The sequence below is a fragment of the Salmo salar genome, chromosome ssa18 (genome assembly GCF_905237065.1).
Source record: "Salmo salar chromosome ssa18, Ssal_v3.1, whole genome shotgun sequence".
Lineage (NCBI taxonomy): Eukaryota > Metazoa > Chordata > Actinopteri > Salmoniformes > Salmonidae > Salmo > Salmo salar.
In genome coordinates, this window is record NC_059459.1 from 46,983,427 (window position 1) to 47,002,571 (window position 19,145).

Sequence of the window (19,145 nt, forward strand, 5' to 3'; positions counted from 1 at the left end):
TGTAGCATATCCACTGACATCTTGTCACGCTGTAGCATTTCCTGACGTCCTGTAGAATATCCCCTGACGTCTTGTCACGAGCATATCCTGACAACTTGTCACGCTGTAGCATATCCCCTGACGTCTTGTCACGCTGTAGCATATCCCCTGACGTCTTGTCACGCTGTAGCAAATCCCCTGACGTCTTGTCACGCTGTAGCATATCCCCTGACGTCTTGTCACGCTGTAGCATATCCCTGACGTCTTGTCACGCAGCATATCCCCTGACGTCTTGTCACGCTGTAACATATCCCCTGACGTCTTGTCACGCTGTAGCATATCCCTGACGTCTTGTCACGCTGTAGCATATCCCTGACGTCTTGTCACGCTGTAGCATATCCCCTGACGTCTTGTCACGTCCTGTAGCATATCCCCTGACGTCTTGTCACGCTGTAGCATATCCCCTGACGTCTTGTCAGCTACATTTCCCCTGACGTCCTGTAGCATATCCCCTGACGTCTTGTCACGCTGTAGTATAGCCCCTGACGTATTGTCACGCTGTAGCATATCCCTTGACGTCTTGTCACGCTTTAGCATATTGACGTCCTGTCACGCTGTAGCATATCCCATGACGTCTTGTCACGCTGTAGCATATCCCCTGACGTCTTGTCACACTGCTAGCATATCTCCTGACGTCTTGTCACGCTGTAGCATATCCCCTGACGTCTTGTCACGCTGTAGCATATCCCCTGACGTCTTGTCACGCTGTAGCATATCCCCTGACGTCTTGTCACGCTGTAGCATATCCCCTGATGTCTTGTCAAGCTGTAGCATATCCCCTGACGTCTTGGCACGCTGTAGCATATCCCCTGGACGTCTTGGCACGCTGTAGCATATCCCCTGACGTCTTGTCACGCTGTAGCATATCCCCTGACGTCTTGTCACGCTGTAGCATATCCCATGACGTCTTATCACGCTGTAGTATATCCCTGACATCTTGTCACGCTGTAGCATTTCCCCTGACGCCCTGTAGCCTATCCCTGACGTCTTCTCACGCTGTAGCATATCCCTGACAACTTGTCACGCTGTAGCATATCCCCTGACGTCTGGTCACGCTGTAGCATATCCCCTGACGTCTTGTCACGCTTTAGCATATTGACGTCCTGTCACGCTGTAGCATATCCCATGACGTCTTGTCACGCTTTAGCATATTGACGTCCTGTCACGCTGTAGCATATCCCATGACGTCTTGTCACGCTGTAGTATAGCCCCTGACGTATTGTCACGCTGTAGCATATCCCTTGACGTCTTGTCACGCTTTAGCATATTGACGTCCTGTCACGCTGTAGCATATCCCATGACGTCTTGTCACGCTGTAGCATATCCCCTGACGTCTTGTCACGCCGTAGCATATCTCTTGACGTCTTGTCACGCTGTAGCATATCCCCTGACGTGTTGTCACGCTGTAGCATATCCCCTGACGTTTTGTCACGCTGTAGCATATCCCCTGACGTCTTGTCACGCTGTAGCATATCCCCTGATGTCTTGTCAGGCTGTAGCATAACCCCTGACGTCTTGTCACGGTGTAAAACATCCCCTGACGTCTTGTCACGCTGTAGCATATCCCCTGACGTCTTGTCACGCTTTAGCATATCCCCTGACGTCTTGTCACGCTGTAGCATATCCCCTGACGTCTTGTCACGCTGTAGCATATCCCCTGACGTCTTGTCACGCTGTAGCATATCCCCTGACGTCTTGTCACGCTGTAGCATATCCCCTGACGTCTGGTCACGCTGTAGTATACCCCTGACGTCTTGTCACGCTGTAGCATATCCCCTGACGTCTTGTCACGCTGTAGTATATCTCCTGACGTCTTGTCACGCTGTAGCATATCCCCTGACGTCTTGTAGTATATCCTGATGTCCTGTCACGCTGTAGTATATCCCCTGACGTCTTGTCACGCTGTAGCATATCTCCTGACGTCTTGTCACGCTGTAGCATATCCCGTGACGTCTTGTCACGCAGTAGCATATCCCCTGACGTCTTGTCACACTGTAGCATATCCCTGACGTCTTGTCAGGCTGTAGCATACCCCTGAAGTCTTGTCACGCTGTAGCATATCCCCTGACGTCTTGTCACGCTGTAGAATATCCCTGACATCTTGTCACGCTGTAGGATATCCCCTGACGTCTTGTCACGCTGTAGCATATCGCCTGACGTCTTGTCACGCTGTAGCATATCCCCTGACGTCTTGTCACGCTGTTGGATATCCCCTGACGTCCTGTAGCATATCTCCTGACGTCTTGTCACGCTGTAGTATGTCCCCTGACGACTTGTCATGCTTTGGCATATCCCCTGACGTCTTGTCACGCTGTAGCATATCCCTGACGTCTTGTCACGCTGTAGCATATCCCTGACGTCTTGTCGCGCTGTAGCATATCCCTGACGTCTTGTCGCACTGTAGCATATCCCCTGACGTCTTGTGCATATCCCTGACGTCCTGTAGCATATCCCCTGACGTCTTGTCACGCTGTAGCATATCCCCTTACGTCTTGTCACGCTGTAGCATATCCCTGATGTCTTGTTACGCTGTAGCATATCCCCTGACGTCCTGTCACGCTGTAGCATAACCCCTGACGTCTTGTCACGCTGTAGCATATCACCTGACGTCTTGTCACGCTGTAGTATATCCCCTGACGTCTTGTCACGCTGTAGCATATCCCCTGATGTCCTGTCACGCTGAAGCATATCCCCTGACGTCTTGTCATGCTGTAGGATATCCCCTGATGTCTGGCCACGCTGTAGGATATCCCCTGACGTCTTGTCACGCTGTAACATATCCCTGACTTCTTGTCACGCTGTAGCATACCCGCTGACGTCTTGTAGTATATCCACTGATGTCCTGTCACGCTGTAGCACATCCCCTGACGTCTTGTCACGCTGTAGCATATCCCTGACGTCTTATCACGCTGTGGCATATCCCCTGACGTCTTGTCACGCTGTAGCATATCCCTGACGTCTTGTCACGCTGTAGTATATTCCCTGACGTCTTGTCACGCTGTAGTATATCCCTGACGTCTTGTCACGCTGTAGCATATCCCCTGACGTCTTGTAGTATATCCAATGATGTCCTGTCACGCTGTAGCACATCCCCTGACGTCTTGTCACGCTGTAGCATATCCCTGACGTCTTGTCTTGCTGTAGCATATCCCCTGACGTCTCGTCACGCTGTAGCATATCCCCTGACGTCTTGTCACGCTGTAGTATATTCCCTGACGTCTTGTCACGCTGTAGTATATCCCCTGACGTCTTGTCACGCTGTAGCATATCCCTGACGTCTTGTAGTATATCCAATGATGTCCTGTCACGCTGTAGCATATCCCTGACGGCTTGTCACGCTGTAGCATATCCCCTGACGTCTTGTCACGCTGTAGCATATCCCCTGACGTCCTGTAGCATATCCCCTGACGTCTTGTCACGCTGTAGTATATCCCCTGATGTCCTGTCACGCTGTAGCATATCCCCTGACGTCTTGGCACGCTGTAGCATATCCCCTGAATTCTTGGCACGCTGTAGCATATCCCCTGACGTATTGTCACGCTGTAGCATATCCCCTGACGTCTTGTCACGCTGTACCATATCCCCTGACGTCTTGTCACGCTGTAGCATATCCACTGACATCTTGTCACGCTGTAGCATTTCCCCTGACGTCCTGTAGCATATCCCCTGACGTCTTGTCACGCTGTAGCATATCCCCTGACGTCTTGTCACGCTGTAGCAAATCCCCTGACGTCTTGTCACGCTGTAGCATATCCCCTGACGTCTTGTCATGCTGTAGCATAACCCCTGACGTCTTGTCACGCAAAGCATATCCCCTTACGTCTTGTCACGCTGTAAAATATCCCCTGACGTCTTGTCACGCTGTAGCATATCCCCTGATGTCTTGTCACGGTGTAGCATATCCCCTGACGTCTTGTCACGCTGTAGCATATCCCTGACGTCTTGTCACGCTGTAGCATATCCCTGACATCTTGTCACGCTGTAGCATATCCCCTGACGTCTTGTCACGCTGTAGCATATCCCTGACGACTTGTCACGCTGTAGCATATCCCCTGACGTCTTGTAACATATCCCCTGAAGTCCTGTAGCATATCCCCTGACGTCTTGTCACGCTGTAGCATATCCCCTGACGTCTTGTCACGCTGTAGCATTTCCCCTGACGTCCTGTAGCATATCCCCTGACGTCTCGTCACGCTGTGCATATCCCCTGACGTCTTGTCACGCTTTAGCATATGACGCCTGCGCTGTAGCATATCCCATGACGTCTTGTCACGCTGTAGTATAGCCCCTGACGTATTGTACGCTGTAGCATATCCCCTGACGTCTTGTCACGCTTTAGCATATTGACGTCCTGTCACGCTGTAGCATATCCCATGACGTCTTGTCACGCTTTAGCATATTGACGTCCTGTCACGCTGTAGCATATCCCATGACGTCTTGTCACGCTGTAGTATAGCCCCTGACGTATTGTCACGCTGTAGCATATCCCTTGACGTCTTGTCACGCTTTAGTATATTGACGTCCTGTCACGCTGTAGCATATCCCGATGACGTCTTGTCACGCTGTAGCATATCCCCTGACGTCTTGTCATGCTGTAGCATATCTCCTGACGTCTTGTCACGCAGTAGCATATCCCCTGACGTCTTGTCACGCTGTAGCATATCCCCTGATGTCTTGTCAGGCTGTAGCATAACCCTGACGTCTTGTCACGGTGTAAAACATCCCCTGACGTCTTGTCACGCTGTAGCATATCCCCTGACGTCTTGTCACGCTTTGCATATCCCCTGACGTCTTGTCACGCTGTAGCATATCCACTGACATCTTGTCACGCTGTAGCATTTCCCCTGACGTCCTGTAGCATATCCCCTGACGTCTCGTCACGCTGTAGCATATCCCCTGACGTCTTGTCACGCTGTAGCATTTCCCCTGACGTCCTGTAGCATATCCCCTGACATCTCGTCACGCTGTAGCATATCCCCTGACGTCTTGTCACGCTTTTTAGCATATCCTGACGTCCTGTCGTGCTGTAGCATATCCCACGACGTCTTGTCACGCTTTAGCATATTGACGTCCTGTCACGCTGTAGCATATCCCATGACGTCTTGTCAGGCTGTAGCATAACCCCTGACGTCTTGTCACGGTGTAAAACATCCCTGACGTCTTGTCACGCTGTAGCATATCCCCTGACGTCTTGTCACGCTTTGCATATCCCCTGACGTCTTGTCACGCTGTAGCATATCCCCTGACGTCTTGTCACGCTGTAGCATATCCCCTGACGTCTTGTCACGCTGTAGCATATCCCCTGACGTCTTGTCAGGCTGTTGCATATCCCCTGACGTCTTGTCACGCTGTAGGATATCCCCTGACGTCTTGTCACGCTGTAGCATATCCCCTGACGTCTGGTCACGCTGTAGTATACCCCTAACGTCATGTCACGCTGTAGCATATCCCCTGACGTCTTGTCACGCTGTAGCATATCCCTGACGTCTTGTCTTGCTGTAGCATATCCCCTGACGTCTTGTCACGCTGTAGCATATCCCCTGACGTCTTGTAGTATATCCCCTGATGTCCTGTCACGCTGTAGCATATCCCTGACGTCTTGTCACGCTGTAGCATATCCCTGACGTCTTGTCACGCTGTAGCATATCCCCTGACGTCTTGTCACGTTGTAGCATATCCCCTGACGACTTGTCAAGCTGTAGCATATCCCCTGACGTCTTGTCAAGCTGTAGCATATCCCTGACGTCTTGGCACGCTGTAGCATATCCTGACGTCTTGGCACGCTGTACCTGGACGCTGTGGCATATCCCCTGACGTCTTGTCACGCTGTAGCATATCACCTGACGTCTTGTCACGCTGTTGCATATTGACGTCCTGTCACGCTGTAGCATATCCCTGACGTCTTGTCATGCTGTAGCATATCTCCTGACGTCTAGTCACACAGTAGCATATCCCCTGACGTCTTGTCAAGCTGTAGCATATCCCCTGACGTCTTGTCACGTGCAGCATATCCCGTGACGTCTTGTCACGCTGTAGCATATCCCCTGACAACTTGTCACGCTGTAGCATATCCCTGACGTCTGGTCACGCTGTAGCATATCCCCTGACGTCTTGTCACGCTTTAGCATATTGACGTCCTGTCACGCTGTAGCATATCCCATGACGTCTTGTCACGCTTTAGCATATTGACGTCCTGTCATGCTGTAGCATATCCCCTGACGTCTTGTCACGCTGTAGTATAGCCCCTGACGTATTGTCACGCTGTAGCATATCCCTTGACGTCTTGTCACGCTTTAGCATATTGACGTCCTGTCACGCTGTAGCATATCCCATGACGTCTTGTCACGCTGTAGCATATCCCCTGACGTCTTGTCACGCTGTAGCATATCTCCTGACGTCTTGTCACGGCTGTAGCATATCCCCTGACGTCTTGTCACGCTGTAGCATATCCCTGACGTCTTGTCACGCTGTAGCATATCCCCTGACGTCTTGTCACGCTGTAGCATATCCCCTGACGTCTTGTCACGCTGTAGCATATCCCCTGATGTCTTGTCAAGCTGTAGCATATCCCCGACGTCTTGTCACGCTGTAGCATATCCCTGACGTCTTGTCACGCTGTAGCATATCCCCTGACGTCTTGTCACGCTGTAGCATATCCCCTGACGTCTTGTCACGCTGTAGCATATCCCATGACGTCTTGTCACGCTGTAGTATATCCCTGACGTCTTGTCACGCTGTGGCATTTCCCCTGACGTCCTGTAGCCTATCCCCTGACGTCTTCTCACGCTGTAGCATATCCCTGACGTCTTGTCACGCTGTAGCATATCCCTGACGTCTTGTCACGCTGTAGCATATCCCTGACGTCTTGTCACGCTGTAGCATATCCCTGACGTCTTGTCACGCTGTAGCATATCCCCTGACGTCTTGTCACGCTGTAGCATAATCCCTGACGTCTTGTCACGCTGTAGCATATCCCCTGACGTCTTGTCACGCGTAGCATATCCCTGACGTCTTGTCACGCTGTAGCATATCCCCTGACGTCTTGTCACGCTGTAGCATATCTCCTGACGTCTTGTCACGCTGTAGCATATCCCCTGACGTCTTGTCACGCTGTAGCATATCCCCTGACGTCTTGTCACGCTGTAGCATATCCCTGACGTCTTGTCACGCTGTAGCATATCCCCTGACGTCTTGTCACGCTGTAGCATATCCCCTGACGTCTTGTCAAGCTGTAGCATATCCCCTGACGTCTTGTCACGCTGTAGTATCCCCTGACGTCTTGTCACGCTGTAGCATATCCCCGACGTCTTGTCAGCTGTAGCATATCCCTGACGTCTTGTCACGCTGTAGCATATCCCATGACGTCTTGTCACGCTGTAGTATATCCCCTGACGTCTTGTCACGCTGTAGCATTTCCCTGACGTCCCTGTAGCATATCCCCTGACGTCTTCTCACGCTGTAGCATATCCCCTGACGTCTTGTCACGTTGTAGCATATCCCCTGACGTCTTGTCACGCTGTAGCATATGCCCTGACGTCCTGTAGCATATCCCCTGACGTCTTGTCACGCTGTAGCATATCCCCTGACGTCTTGTCACGCTGTAGCATATCCCTGACGTCTTGTCACGCTGTAGTATATCCCCTAACGTCATGTCACGCTGTAGCATATCCCCTGACGTCTTGTCACGCTGTAGCATATCCCCTGACGTCTTGTCACGCTGTAGTATATCCCCTGACGTCTTGTCACGCTGTAGCATATCCCCTGACGTCTTGTAGTATATCCAATGATGTCCTGTCACGCTGTAGCATATCCCCTGACGTCTTGTCATGCTGTAGCATATCCCCTGACTTCTTGTCACGCTGTAGCATATCCCCTGACGTCCTGTAGCATATCCACTGACGTCTTGGCACGCTGTAGCATATCCCTGAATTCTTGGCACGCTGTAGCATATCCCCTGACGTATTGTCACGCTGTAGCATATCCCCTGACGTCTTGTCACGCTGTACCATATCCACTGACGTCTTGTCACGCTGTAGCATATCCACTGACATCTTGTCACGCTGTAGCATTTCCCCTGACGTCCTGTAGAATATCCCCTGACGTCTTGTCACGCTGTAGCATATCCCATGACAACTTGTCACGCTGTAGTATACCCCCTGACGTCTTGTCACGCTGTAGCATATCCCTGACGTCTTGTCACGCTGTAACATATCCCCTGACGTCTTGGGCGCTGTAGTATATCCCCTGACGTCTTGTCACGCTGTAGCATATCCCCTGACGTCTTGTCACGCTGTAGCATATCCCTGACGTCTTGTCGCGCTGTAGCATATCCCTGACGTCTTGTCGCACTGTAGCATATCCCCTGACGTCTTGTAGCATATCCCCTGACGTCCTGTAGCATATCCCCTGACGTCTTGTCACGCTGTAGCATATCCCCTGATGTCTTGTCACGCTGTAGCATATCCCCTGATGTCTTGTTACGCTGTAGCATATCCCCTGACGTCCTGTCACGCTGTAGCATAACCCCTGACGTCTTGTCACGCTGTAGCATATCACCTGACGTCTTGTCACGCTGTAGTATATCCCCTGACGTCTTGTCACGCTGTAGCATATCCCTTGACGTCTTGTAGTATATCCCCTGATGTCCTGTCACGCTGTAGCATATCCCCTGACGTCTTGTCACGCTGTAGCATATCTCCTGACGTCTTGTCACGCTGTAGCATATCCCCTGACGTCCTGTAGCATATCCCCTGACGTCTTGTCACGCTGTAGCATATCCCCTGACAACTTGTCACGCTGTAGTATACCCCCTGACATCTTGTAGTATATCCACTGATGTCCTGTCACGCTGTAGCACATCCCCTGACGTCTTGTCACGCTGTAGCATATCCCCTGACGTCTTATCACGCTGTGGCATATCCCCTGACGTCTTGTCACGCTGTAGCATATCCCCTGACGTCTTGTAGTATATCCACTGATGTCCTGTCACGCTGTAGTATACCCCCTGACGTCTTGTCACGCTGTAGCATATCCCCTGACGTCTTGTCACGCTGTAGCATATCCCCTGACGTCCTGTAGCATATCCCCTGACGTCTTGTCACGCTGTAGTATATCCCCTGATGTCCTGTCACGCTGTAGCATATCCCCTGACGTCTTGGCACGCTGTAGCATATCCCTGAATTCTTGGCACGCTGTAGCATATCCCCTGACGTATTGTCACGCTGTAGCATATCCCTGACGTCTTGTCACGCTGTACCATATCCCCTGACGTCTTGTCACGCTGTAGCATATCCACTGACATCTTGTCACGCTGTAGCATTTCCCCTGACGTCCTGTAGCATATCCCCTGACGTCTTGTCACGCTGTAGCATATCCCCTGACAACTTGTCACGCTGTAGTATACCCCCTGACGTCTTGTCACGCTGTAGCATATCCCCTGACGTCTTGTCACGCTGTAGCATATCCCCTGACGTCTTGTCACGCTGTAGCAAATCCCCTGACGTCTTGTCACGCTGTAGCATATCCCCTGACGTCTTGTCACGCTGTAGCATAACCCCTGACGTCCTGTAGCATATCCCCTGACGTCCTGTAGCATATCCCCTGACGTCTTGTCAGCGCTGTAGCATTTCCCCTGACGTCCTGTAGCATATCCCCTGATGTCTCGTCACGCTGTAGCATATCCCCTGACGTCTTGTCACGCTTTAGCATATTGACGTCCTGTCACGCTGTAGCATATCCCATGACGTCTTGTCACGCTGTAGTATAGCCCCTGACGTATTGTCACGCTGTAGCATATCCCTGACGTCTTGTCACGCTTTAGCATATTGACGTCCTGTCACGCTGTAGCATATCCCATGACGTCTTGTCACGCTGTAGTATAGCCCCTGACGTATTGTCACGCTGTAGCATATCCCCTGACGTCTTGTCACGCTTTAGCATATTGACGTCCTGTCACGCTGTAGCATATCCCATGACGTCTTGTCACGCTTTAGCATATTGACGTCCTGTCACGCTGTAGCATATCCCATGACGTCTTGTCACGCTGTAGTATAGCCCCTGACGTATTGTCACGCTGTAGCATATCCCTTGACGTCTTGTCACGCTTTAGTATATTGACGTCCTGTCACGCTGTAGCATATCCCATGACGTCTTGTCACGCTGTAGCATATCCCTGACGTCTTGTCATGCTGTAGCATATCTCCTGACGTCTTGTCACGCAGTAGCATATCCCCTGACGTCTTGTCACGCTGTAGCATATCCCTGATGTCTTGTCAGGCTGTAGCATAACCCCTGACGTCTTGTCACGGTGTAAAACATCCCCTGACGTCTTGTCACGCTGTAGCATATCCCCTGACGTCTTGTCACGCTTTGCATATCCCCTGACGTCTTGTCACGCTGTAGCATATCCACTGACATCTTGTCACGCTGTAGCATTTCCCCTGACGTCCTGTAGCATATCCCCTGACGTCTCGTCACGCTGTAGCATATCCCCTGACGTCTTGTCACGCTGTAGCATTTCCCCTGACGTCCTGTAGCATATCCCCTGACATCTCGTCACGCTGTAGCATATCCCCTGACGTCTTGTCACGCTTTAGCATATTGACGTCCTGTCCGCTGTAGCATATCCCATGACGTCTTGTCACGCTTTAGCATATTGACGTCCTGTCACGCTGTAGCATATCCCATGACGTCTTGTCACGCTGTAGTATAGCCCCTGACGTATTGTCACGCTGTAGCATATCCCTTGACGTCTTGTCACGCTTTAGCATATTGACGTCCTGTCACGCTGTAGCATATCCCATGACGTCTTGTCATGCTGTAGCATATCTCCTGACGTCTTGTCACGCTGTAGCATATCCCCTGACGTCTTGTCACGCTGTAGCATATCCCCTGATGTCTTGTCAGGCTGTAGCATAACCCATGACGTCTTGTCACGGTGTAAAACATCCCCTGACGTCTTGTCACGCTGTAGCATATCCCCTGACGTCTTGTCACGCTTTGCATATCCCCTGACGTCTTGTCACGCTGTAGCATATCCCCTGACGTCTTGTCACGCTGTAGCATATCCCCTGACGTCTTGTCACGCTGTTGCATATCCCCTGACGTCTTGTCACGCTGTAGGATATCCCCTGACGTCTTGTCACGCTGTAGCATATCCCCTGACGTCTGGTCACGCTGTAGTATACCCCCTAACGTCATGTCACGCTGTAGCATATCCCATGACGTCTTGTCACGCTGTAGCATATCCCCTGACGTCTTGTCACGCTGTTGCATATCCCCTGACGTCTTGTCACGCTGTTGCATATCCCCTGACGTCTTGTCACGCTGTAGGATATCCCCTGACGTCTTGTCACGCTGTAGGATATCCCCTGACGTCTGGTCACGCTGTAGTATACCCCCTAACGTCATGTCACGCTGTAGCATGTCCCCTGACGTCTTGTCACGCTGTAGCATATCCCCTGACGTCTTGTCACGCTGTAGCATATCCCCTGACGTCTTGTCTTGCTGTAGCATATCCCCTGACGTCTTGTCACGCTGTAGCATATCCCTGACGTCTTGTAGTATATCCCCTGATGTCCTGTCACGCTGTAGCATATCCCTGACGTCTTGTCACGCTGTAGCATATCCCCTGACGTCTTGTCACGCTGTAGCAAATCCCCTGACGTCTTGTCACGTTGTAGCATATCCCCTGACGTCTTGTCAAGCTGTAGCATATCCCCTGACGTCTTGTCACGCTGTAGCATATCCCTGACGTCTTGTCACGTTGTAGCATATCCCATGACGTCTTGGCACGCTGTAGCATATCCCCTGACGTCTTGGCACGCTGTAGCATATCCCTGACGTCTTGTCACGCTGTAGCATATCACCTGATGTCTTGTCACGCTGTAGCATATTGACGTCCTGTCACGCTGTAGCATATTGACGTCCTGTCACGGCTGTAGCATATCCCCTGACGTCTTGTCACGCTGTAGCATATCTCCTGACGTCTAGTCACACAGTAGCATATCCCCTGACGTCTTGTCACGCTGTAGCATATCCCCTGATGTCTTGTCAGGCTGTAGCATAACCCCTGACGTCTTGTCACGGTGTAGAACATCCCCTGACGTCTTGTCACGCTGTAGCATATCCCCTGACGTCTTGTCACGCTTTAGCATATTGACGTCCTGTCACGCTGTAGCATATCCCTGACGTCTTGTCACGCTGTAGCATATCCCCTGACGTCTTGTCACGCTGTTGCATAGCCCCTGACGTCTTGTCACGCTGTAGGATATCCCCTGACGTCTTGTCACGCTGTAGCATATCCCTGACGTCTTGTCACGCTGTAACATATCCCCTGACGTCTGGTCACGCTGTAGTATACCCCCTAACGTCATGTCACGCTGTAGCATATCCCCTGACGTCTTGTCACGCTGTAGCATATCCCCTGACGTCTTGTCTTGCTGTAGCATATCCCCTGACGTCTTGTCACGCTGTAGCATATCCCCTGACGTCTTGTAGTATATCCCCTGATGTCCTGTCACGGCTGTAGCATATCCCTGACGTCTTGTCACGCTGTAGCATATCCCCTGACGTCTTGTCACGCTGTAGAATATCCCCTGACGTCTTGTCATGTTGTAGCATATCCCCTGACGTCTTGTCAAGCTGTAGCATATCCCTGACGTCTTGTCAAGCTGTAGCATATCACCTGACGTCTTGGCACGCTGTAGCATATCCCCTGACGTCTTGTCACGCTGTAGCATATCCCATGACGTCCTGTAGCCTATCCCCTGACGTCTTCTCACGCTGTAGCATATCCCCTGACGTCTTGTCACGTTGTAGCATATCCCCTGACGTCTTGTCACGCTGTAGCATATGCCCTGACGTCCTGTAGCATATCCCCTGACGTCTTGTCACGCTGTAGCATATCCCCCGACGTCTTGTCACGCTGTAGCATATCCCCTGACGTCTTGTCACGCTGTAGTATATCCCCTAACGTCATGTCACGCTGTAGCATATCCCCTGACGTCTTGTCACGCTGTAGCATATCCCCTGACGTATTGTCACGCTGTAGCATATCCTTTACGTCTTGTCACGCTTTAGCATATTGACGTCCTGTCACGCTGTAGCATATCCCTGACGTCTTGTCATGCTGTAGCATATCTCCTGACGTCTTGTCACGCTGTAGCATATCCCCTGACGTCTTGTCACGCTGTAGCATATCCCCTGACGTCTTGTCACGCTGTAGCATATCCCCTGACGTCTTGTCACGCTGTAGCATATCCCATGACGTCTTATCACGCTGCAGTATATCCCTGACGTCTTGTCACGCTGTAGCATATGCCCTGACGTCCTGTAGCATATCCCCTGACGTCTTGTCACGCTGTAGTATATCCCCTAACGTCATGTCACGCTGTAGCATATCCCTGACGTCTTGTCACGCTGTAGCATATCCCCTGACGTCTTGTCTTGCTGTAGCATACCCCCTGACGTCTTGTCACGCTGTAGCATATCCCCTGACATCTTGTCACGCTGTAGTATATTCCCTGACGTCTTGTCACGCTGTAGTATATCCCCTGACGTCTTGTCTTGCTGTAGCATATCCCTGACGTCTTGTCACGCTGTAGCATATCCCTGACGTCTTGTCACGTTGTAGCATATCCCCTGACGTCTTGTCAAGTTGTAGCATATCCCCTGACGTCTTGTCAAGCTGTATCATATCCCCTGACGTCTTGTGCACGCTGTAGCATATCCCCTGACGTCTTGTCATGCTGTAGCATATCCCCTGACGTCTTGTCACGCTGTAGCATTTCCCCTGACGTCCTGTAGCCTATCCCCTGACGTCTTCTCACGCTGTAGCATATCCCCTGACGTCTTGTCACGTTGTAGCATATCCCCTGACGTCTTGTCACGCTGTAGCATATGCCCTGACGTCCTGTAGCATATCCCCTGACGTCTTCTCCGCTGTAGCATATCCCCTGACGTCTTGTCACGTTGTAGCATATCCCCTGACGTCTTGTCACGCTGTAGCATATGCCCTGACGTCCTGTAGCATATCCCCTGACGTCTTCTCACGCTGTAGCATATCCCCTGACGTCTTGTCACGCTGTAGCATATCCCCTGACGTCTTGTCTTGCTGTAGCATACCCCCTGACGTCTTGTCACGCTGTAGCATATCCCCTGACGTCTTGTCACGCTGTAGTATATTCCCTGACGTCTTGTCACGCTGTAGTATATCCCCTGACGTATTGTCACGCTGTAGCATATCCCTTGAACGTCTTGTCACGCTTGAGGATATTGACGTCCTGTCACGCTGTAGCATATCCCCTGACGTCTTGTCATGCTGTAGCATATCTCCTGACGTCTAGTCACGCAGTAGCATATCCCCTGACGTCTTGTCACGCTGTAGCATATCCCCTGATGTCTTGTCAGGCTGTAGCATAACCCCTGACGTCTTGTCACGGTGTAAAACATCCCCTGACGTCTTGTCACGCTGTAGCATATCCCCTGACGTCTTGTCACGCTTTAGCATATTGACGTCCTGTCACGCTGTAGCATATCCCATGACGTCTTGTCACGCTGTAGCATATCCCTGACGTCTTGTCACGCTGTAGCATATCCCCTGACGTCTTGTCACGCAGTAGCATATCCCCTGACGTCTTGTCACGCTGTAGCATATCCCCTGATGTCTTGTCAGGCTGTAGCATAACCCTGACTTCTTGTCACGGTGTAAAACATCCCCTGACGTCTTGTCTCGGCTGTAGCATATCCCCTGACGTCTTGTCACGCTGTGCATATCCCTGACGTCTTGTCACGCTGTAGCATATCCCTTGACGTCTTGTCACGCTGAGCATATCCCCTGACGTCTTGTCACGCTGTTGCATATCCCTGACGTCTTGTCACGCTGTAGGATATCACCTGACGTCTTGTCACGCTGTAGCATATCCCCTGACGTCTTGTCACGCTGTAGCATATCCCCTGACGTCTGGTCACGCTGTAGTATACCCCTAACGTCATGTCACGCTGTAGCATATCCCCTGACGTGTTGTCTTGCTGTAGCATATCCCCTGACGTCTTGTCACGCTGTAGCATATCCCCTGACGTCTTGTAGTATATCCCCTGATGTCCTGTGTCCTGTCACGCTGTAGCATATCCCTGACGTCTTGTCACGATGTAGCATATCCCCTGACGTCTTGTCACGCTGTAGCATATCCCCTGACATCTTGTCACGCTGTAGCATATCCCCTGACGTCTTGTCACGCTGTAGCATATCCCCTGACGTCTTGTCACGCTGTAGCATATCCCCTGACGTCTTGTCACGCTGTAGCATATCCCATGACGTCTTATCACGCTGTAGTATATCCCTGACGTCTTGTCACGCTGTAGCATTTCCCCTGACGTCCTGTAGCCTATCCGCTGACGTCTTCTCACGCTGTAGCATATCCCCTGACGTCTTGTCACGTTGTAGCATATCCCCTGACGTCTTGTCACGTTGTAGCATATCCCCTGACGTCTTGTCACGCTGTAGCATATGCCCTGACGTCCTGTAGCATATCCCCTGACGTCTTGTCACGCTGTAGTATATCCCTAACGTCATGTCACGCTGTAGCATATCCCTGACGTCTTGTCACGCTGTAGCATATCCCTGACGTCTTGTCTTGCTGTAGCATACCCCTGACGTCTTGTCACGCTGTAGCATATCCCTGACGTCTTGTCACGCTGTAGTATATTCCCTGACGTCTTGTCACGCTGTAGTATATCCCTGACGTCTTGTCACGCTGTAGCATATACCCTGACGTCTTGTAGTATATCCAATGATGTCCTGTCACGCTGTAGCATATCCCCTGACGACTTGTCACGCTGTAGCATATCCCTGACGTCTTGTCACGCTGTAGCATATCCCTGACGTCCTGTAGCATATCCCCTGACGTCTTGTCACGCTGTAGTATATCCCCTGATGTCCTGTCATGCTGTAGCATATCCCTGACGTCTTGTCACGCTGTAGCATATCCCCTGACGTCCTGTAGCATATCCCCTGACGTCTTGTCACGCTGTAGTATATCCCCTGATGTCCTGTCATGCTGTAGCATATCCCCTGACGTCTTGGCACGCTGTAGCATATCCCCTGAATTCTTGGCACGCTGTAGCATCTCCCCTGACGTATTGTCACGCTGTAGCATATCCCCTGACGTCTTGTCACGCTGTACCATATCCCCTGACGTCTTGTCACGCTGTAGCATTTCCCCTGACGTCCTGTAGCATATCCCCTGACGTCTTGTCACGCTGTAGCATATCCCCTGACGTCTTGTCACGCTGTAGCATATCCCCTGACGTCTTGTCACGCTGTAGCATATCCCCTGACGTCTTGTCACGCTGTAGCATATCCACTGACGTCTTGTCACGCTGTAGCATAACCCCTGACGTCTTGTCACGCTGTAGCATATCCCCTGACGTCTCGTCACGCTGTAGCATATCCCCTGACGTCTTGTCACGCTGTAGCATATCCCTGACATCTTGTCACACTGTAGCATATCCCCTGACGTCTTGTCACGCTGTAGCATACGACTTGTCACGCTGTAGCATATCCCCTGACGTCTTGTAGCATATCCCCTGGCGTCCTGTAGCATATCCCCTGGCGTCTTGTCACGCTGTAGCATATCCCCTGACGTCTTGTCACGCTGTAGCATTTCCCCTGACGTCCTGTAGCATATCCCCTGACGTCTTGTCACGCTGTAGCATATCCCTGACAACTTGTCACGCTGCTTAGCATATCCCCTGACGTCTGGTCACGCTGCTAGCATATCCCTGACGTCTTGTCACGCTTTAGCATATTGACGTCCTGTCGCGGTGTAGCATATCCCATGACGTCTTGTCAAGCTTTAGCATATTGACGTCCTGTCACGCTGTAGCATATCCCATGACGTCTTGTCACGCTGTAGTATAGCCCCTGACGTATTGTCACGCTGTAGCATATCCCTTGACGTCTTGTCACGCTTTAGCATATTGACGTCCTGTCACGCTGTAGCATATCCCAGACGTCTTGTCACGCTGTAGCATATCCCCTGACGTCTTGTCCGCTGTAGCATATCTCCTGACGTCTTGTCACGCTGTTGCATATCCCCTGACGTCTGGTCACGCTGTAGTATACCCCCTGACGTCTTGTCACGCTGTAGCATATCCCCTGACTTCTTGTCACGCTGTAGTATATCCCCTGACGTCTTGTCACGCTGTAGCATATCCCGACGTCTTGTAGTATATCCCCTGACATCTTGTCACGCTGTAGCATATCCCCTGACGTCTTGTCACGCTGTGGCATATCCCCTGACGTCTTGTCACGCTGTAGTATATTCCCTGACGTCTTGTCACGCTGTAGTATATCCCCTGACGTATTGTCACGCTGTAGCATATCCCTTGACGTCTTGTCACGCTTTAGCATATCTGACGTCCTGTCACGCTGTAGCATATCCCCTGACGTCTTGTCATGCTGTAGCATATCTCCTGACGTCTAGTCACGCAGTAGCATATCCCCTGACGTCTTGTCACGCTGTAGCATATCCCTGATGTCTTGTCAGGCTGTAGCATAACCCCTGACGTCTTGTCACGGTGTAAAACATCCCCTGACGTCTTGTCACGCTGTAGCATATCCCTGACGTCTTGTCACGCTTTAGCATATTGACGTCCTGTCACGCTGTAGCATATCCCATGACGTCTTGTCACGCTGTAGCATATCCCCTGACGTCTTGTCACGCTGTAGCATATCCCCTGACGTCTTGTCACGCTGTAGCATATCCCCTGACGTCTTGTCACGCCGTAGCATATCCCTGACGTCTTGTCAGGCTGTAGCATATCCCCTGACTTCTTGTCACGGTGTAGCATATCCCCTGACGTCTTGCTCGCTGTAGCATATCCCCTGGCGTCTTGTCACGCTGTAGCATATCCCCTGACGTCTTGTCACGCTGTAGCATATCCCCTGACGTCTTGTCACGCTGTAGCATATCCCCGTCCTTCCCTGACGTCTTGTCACGCGCTGTAGCATATCACCTGACGCTTGTCACGCTGTAGCATATCCCTGACGTCTTGTCACGCTGTAGCATATCCCCTGACGTCCTGTAGCATATCCCCTGACGTCTTGTCACGCGCATATCCCCGACGTCCTGTAGCATATCCCTGACGTCTTGTCACGCTGTAGCATATCCCTGACGTCTTGTCACGCTGTAGCATATCCCCTGACGTCTTGTCACGCTGTAGCATATCCCCTGACGTCTTGTCACGCTGTAAGCATATCCCCTGACGTCTTGTCACGCTGTAGCATATCCCCTGACGTCTTGTCGCTGTAGCATATCCCTGACGTCTTGTCACGCTGTAGCATATCCCCTGACGTCTTGTCACGCTGTAGCATATCCCCTGACGTCTTGTCACGCTGTAGCATATCCTGACGTCTTGTCACGCTGTAGCATATCCCCTGACGTCTTGTCACGCTGTAGCATATCCCTGACGTCTTGTCACGCTGTAGCATATCCCCTGACGTCTGTAGCATATCCCCTGACGTCTTGTCACGCTGTAGCATATCCCCTGACGTCTTGTCACGCTGTAGCATATCCCCTGACGTCTTGTCACGCTGTAGCATATCCCTGACGTCTTGTCACGCTGTAGCATATCCCCTGACGTCTTGTCTCGCTGTAGCATATCCCCTGACGTCTTGTCACGCTGTAGCATATCCCTGACGTCTTGTCACGCTGTAGCATATCCCCTGACGTCTTGTGTAGTATATCCCCTGACGTCTTGTCACGCTGTAGCATATACCCTGACGTCTTGTCGCAGTGCATATCCCCTGACGTCTTGTCACGCTGTAGCATATCCCTGACGTCTTGTCACGCTGTAGCATATCCCCTGACGTCTTGTCACGCTGTAGCATATCCCCTGACGGCTGTAGTATATCCCTGACGTCTTGTCACGCTGTAGCATATCCCTGACGTCTTGTCGCTGTAGCATATCCCTGACGTCTTGTCACGCTGTAGCATATCCCCTGACGTCCTGTAGCATATCCCCTGACGTCTTGTCACGCTGGCATATCCCCTGACGTCCTGTCACGCTGTAGCATATCCCCTGACGTCTTGTCACGCTGCAGC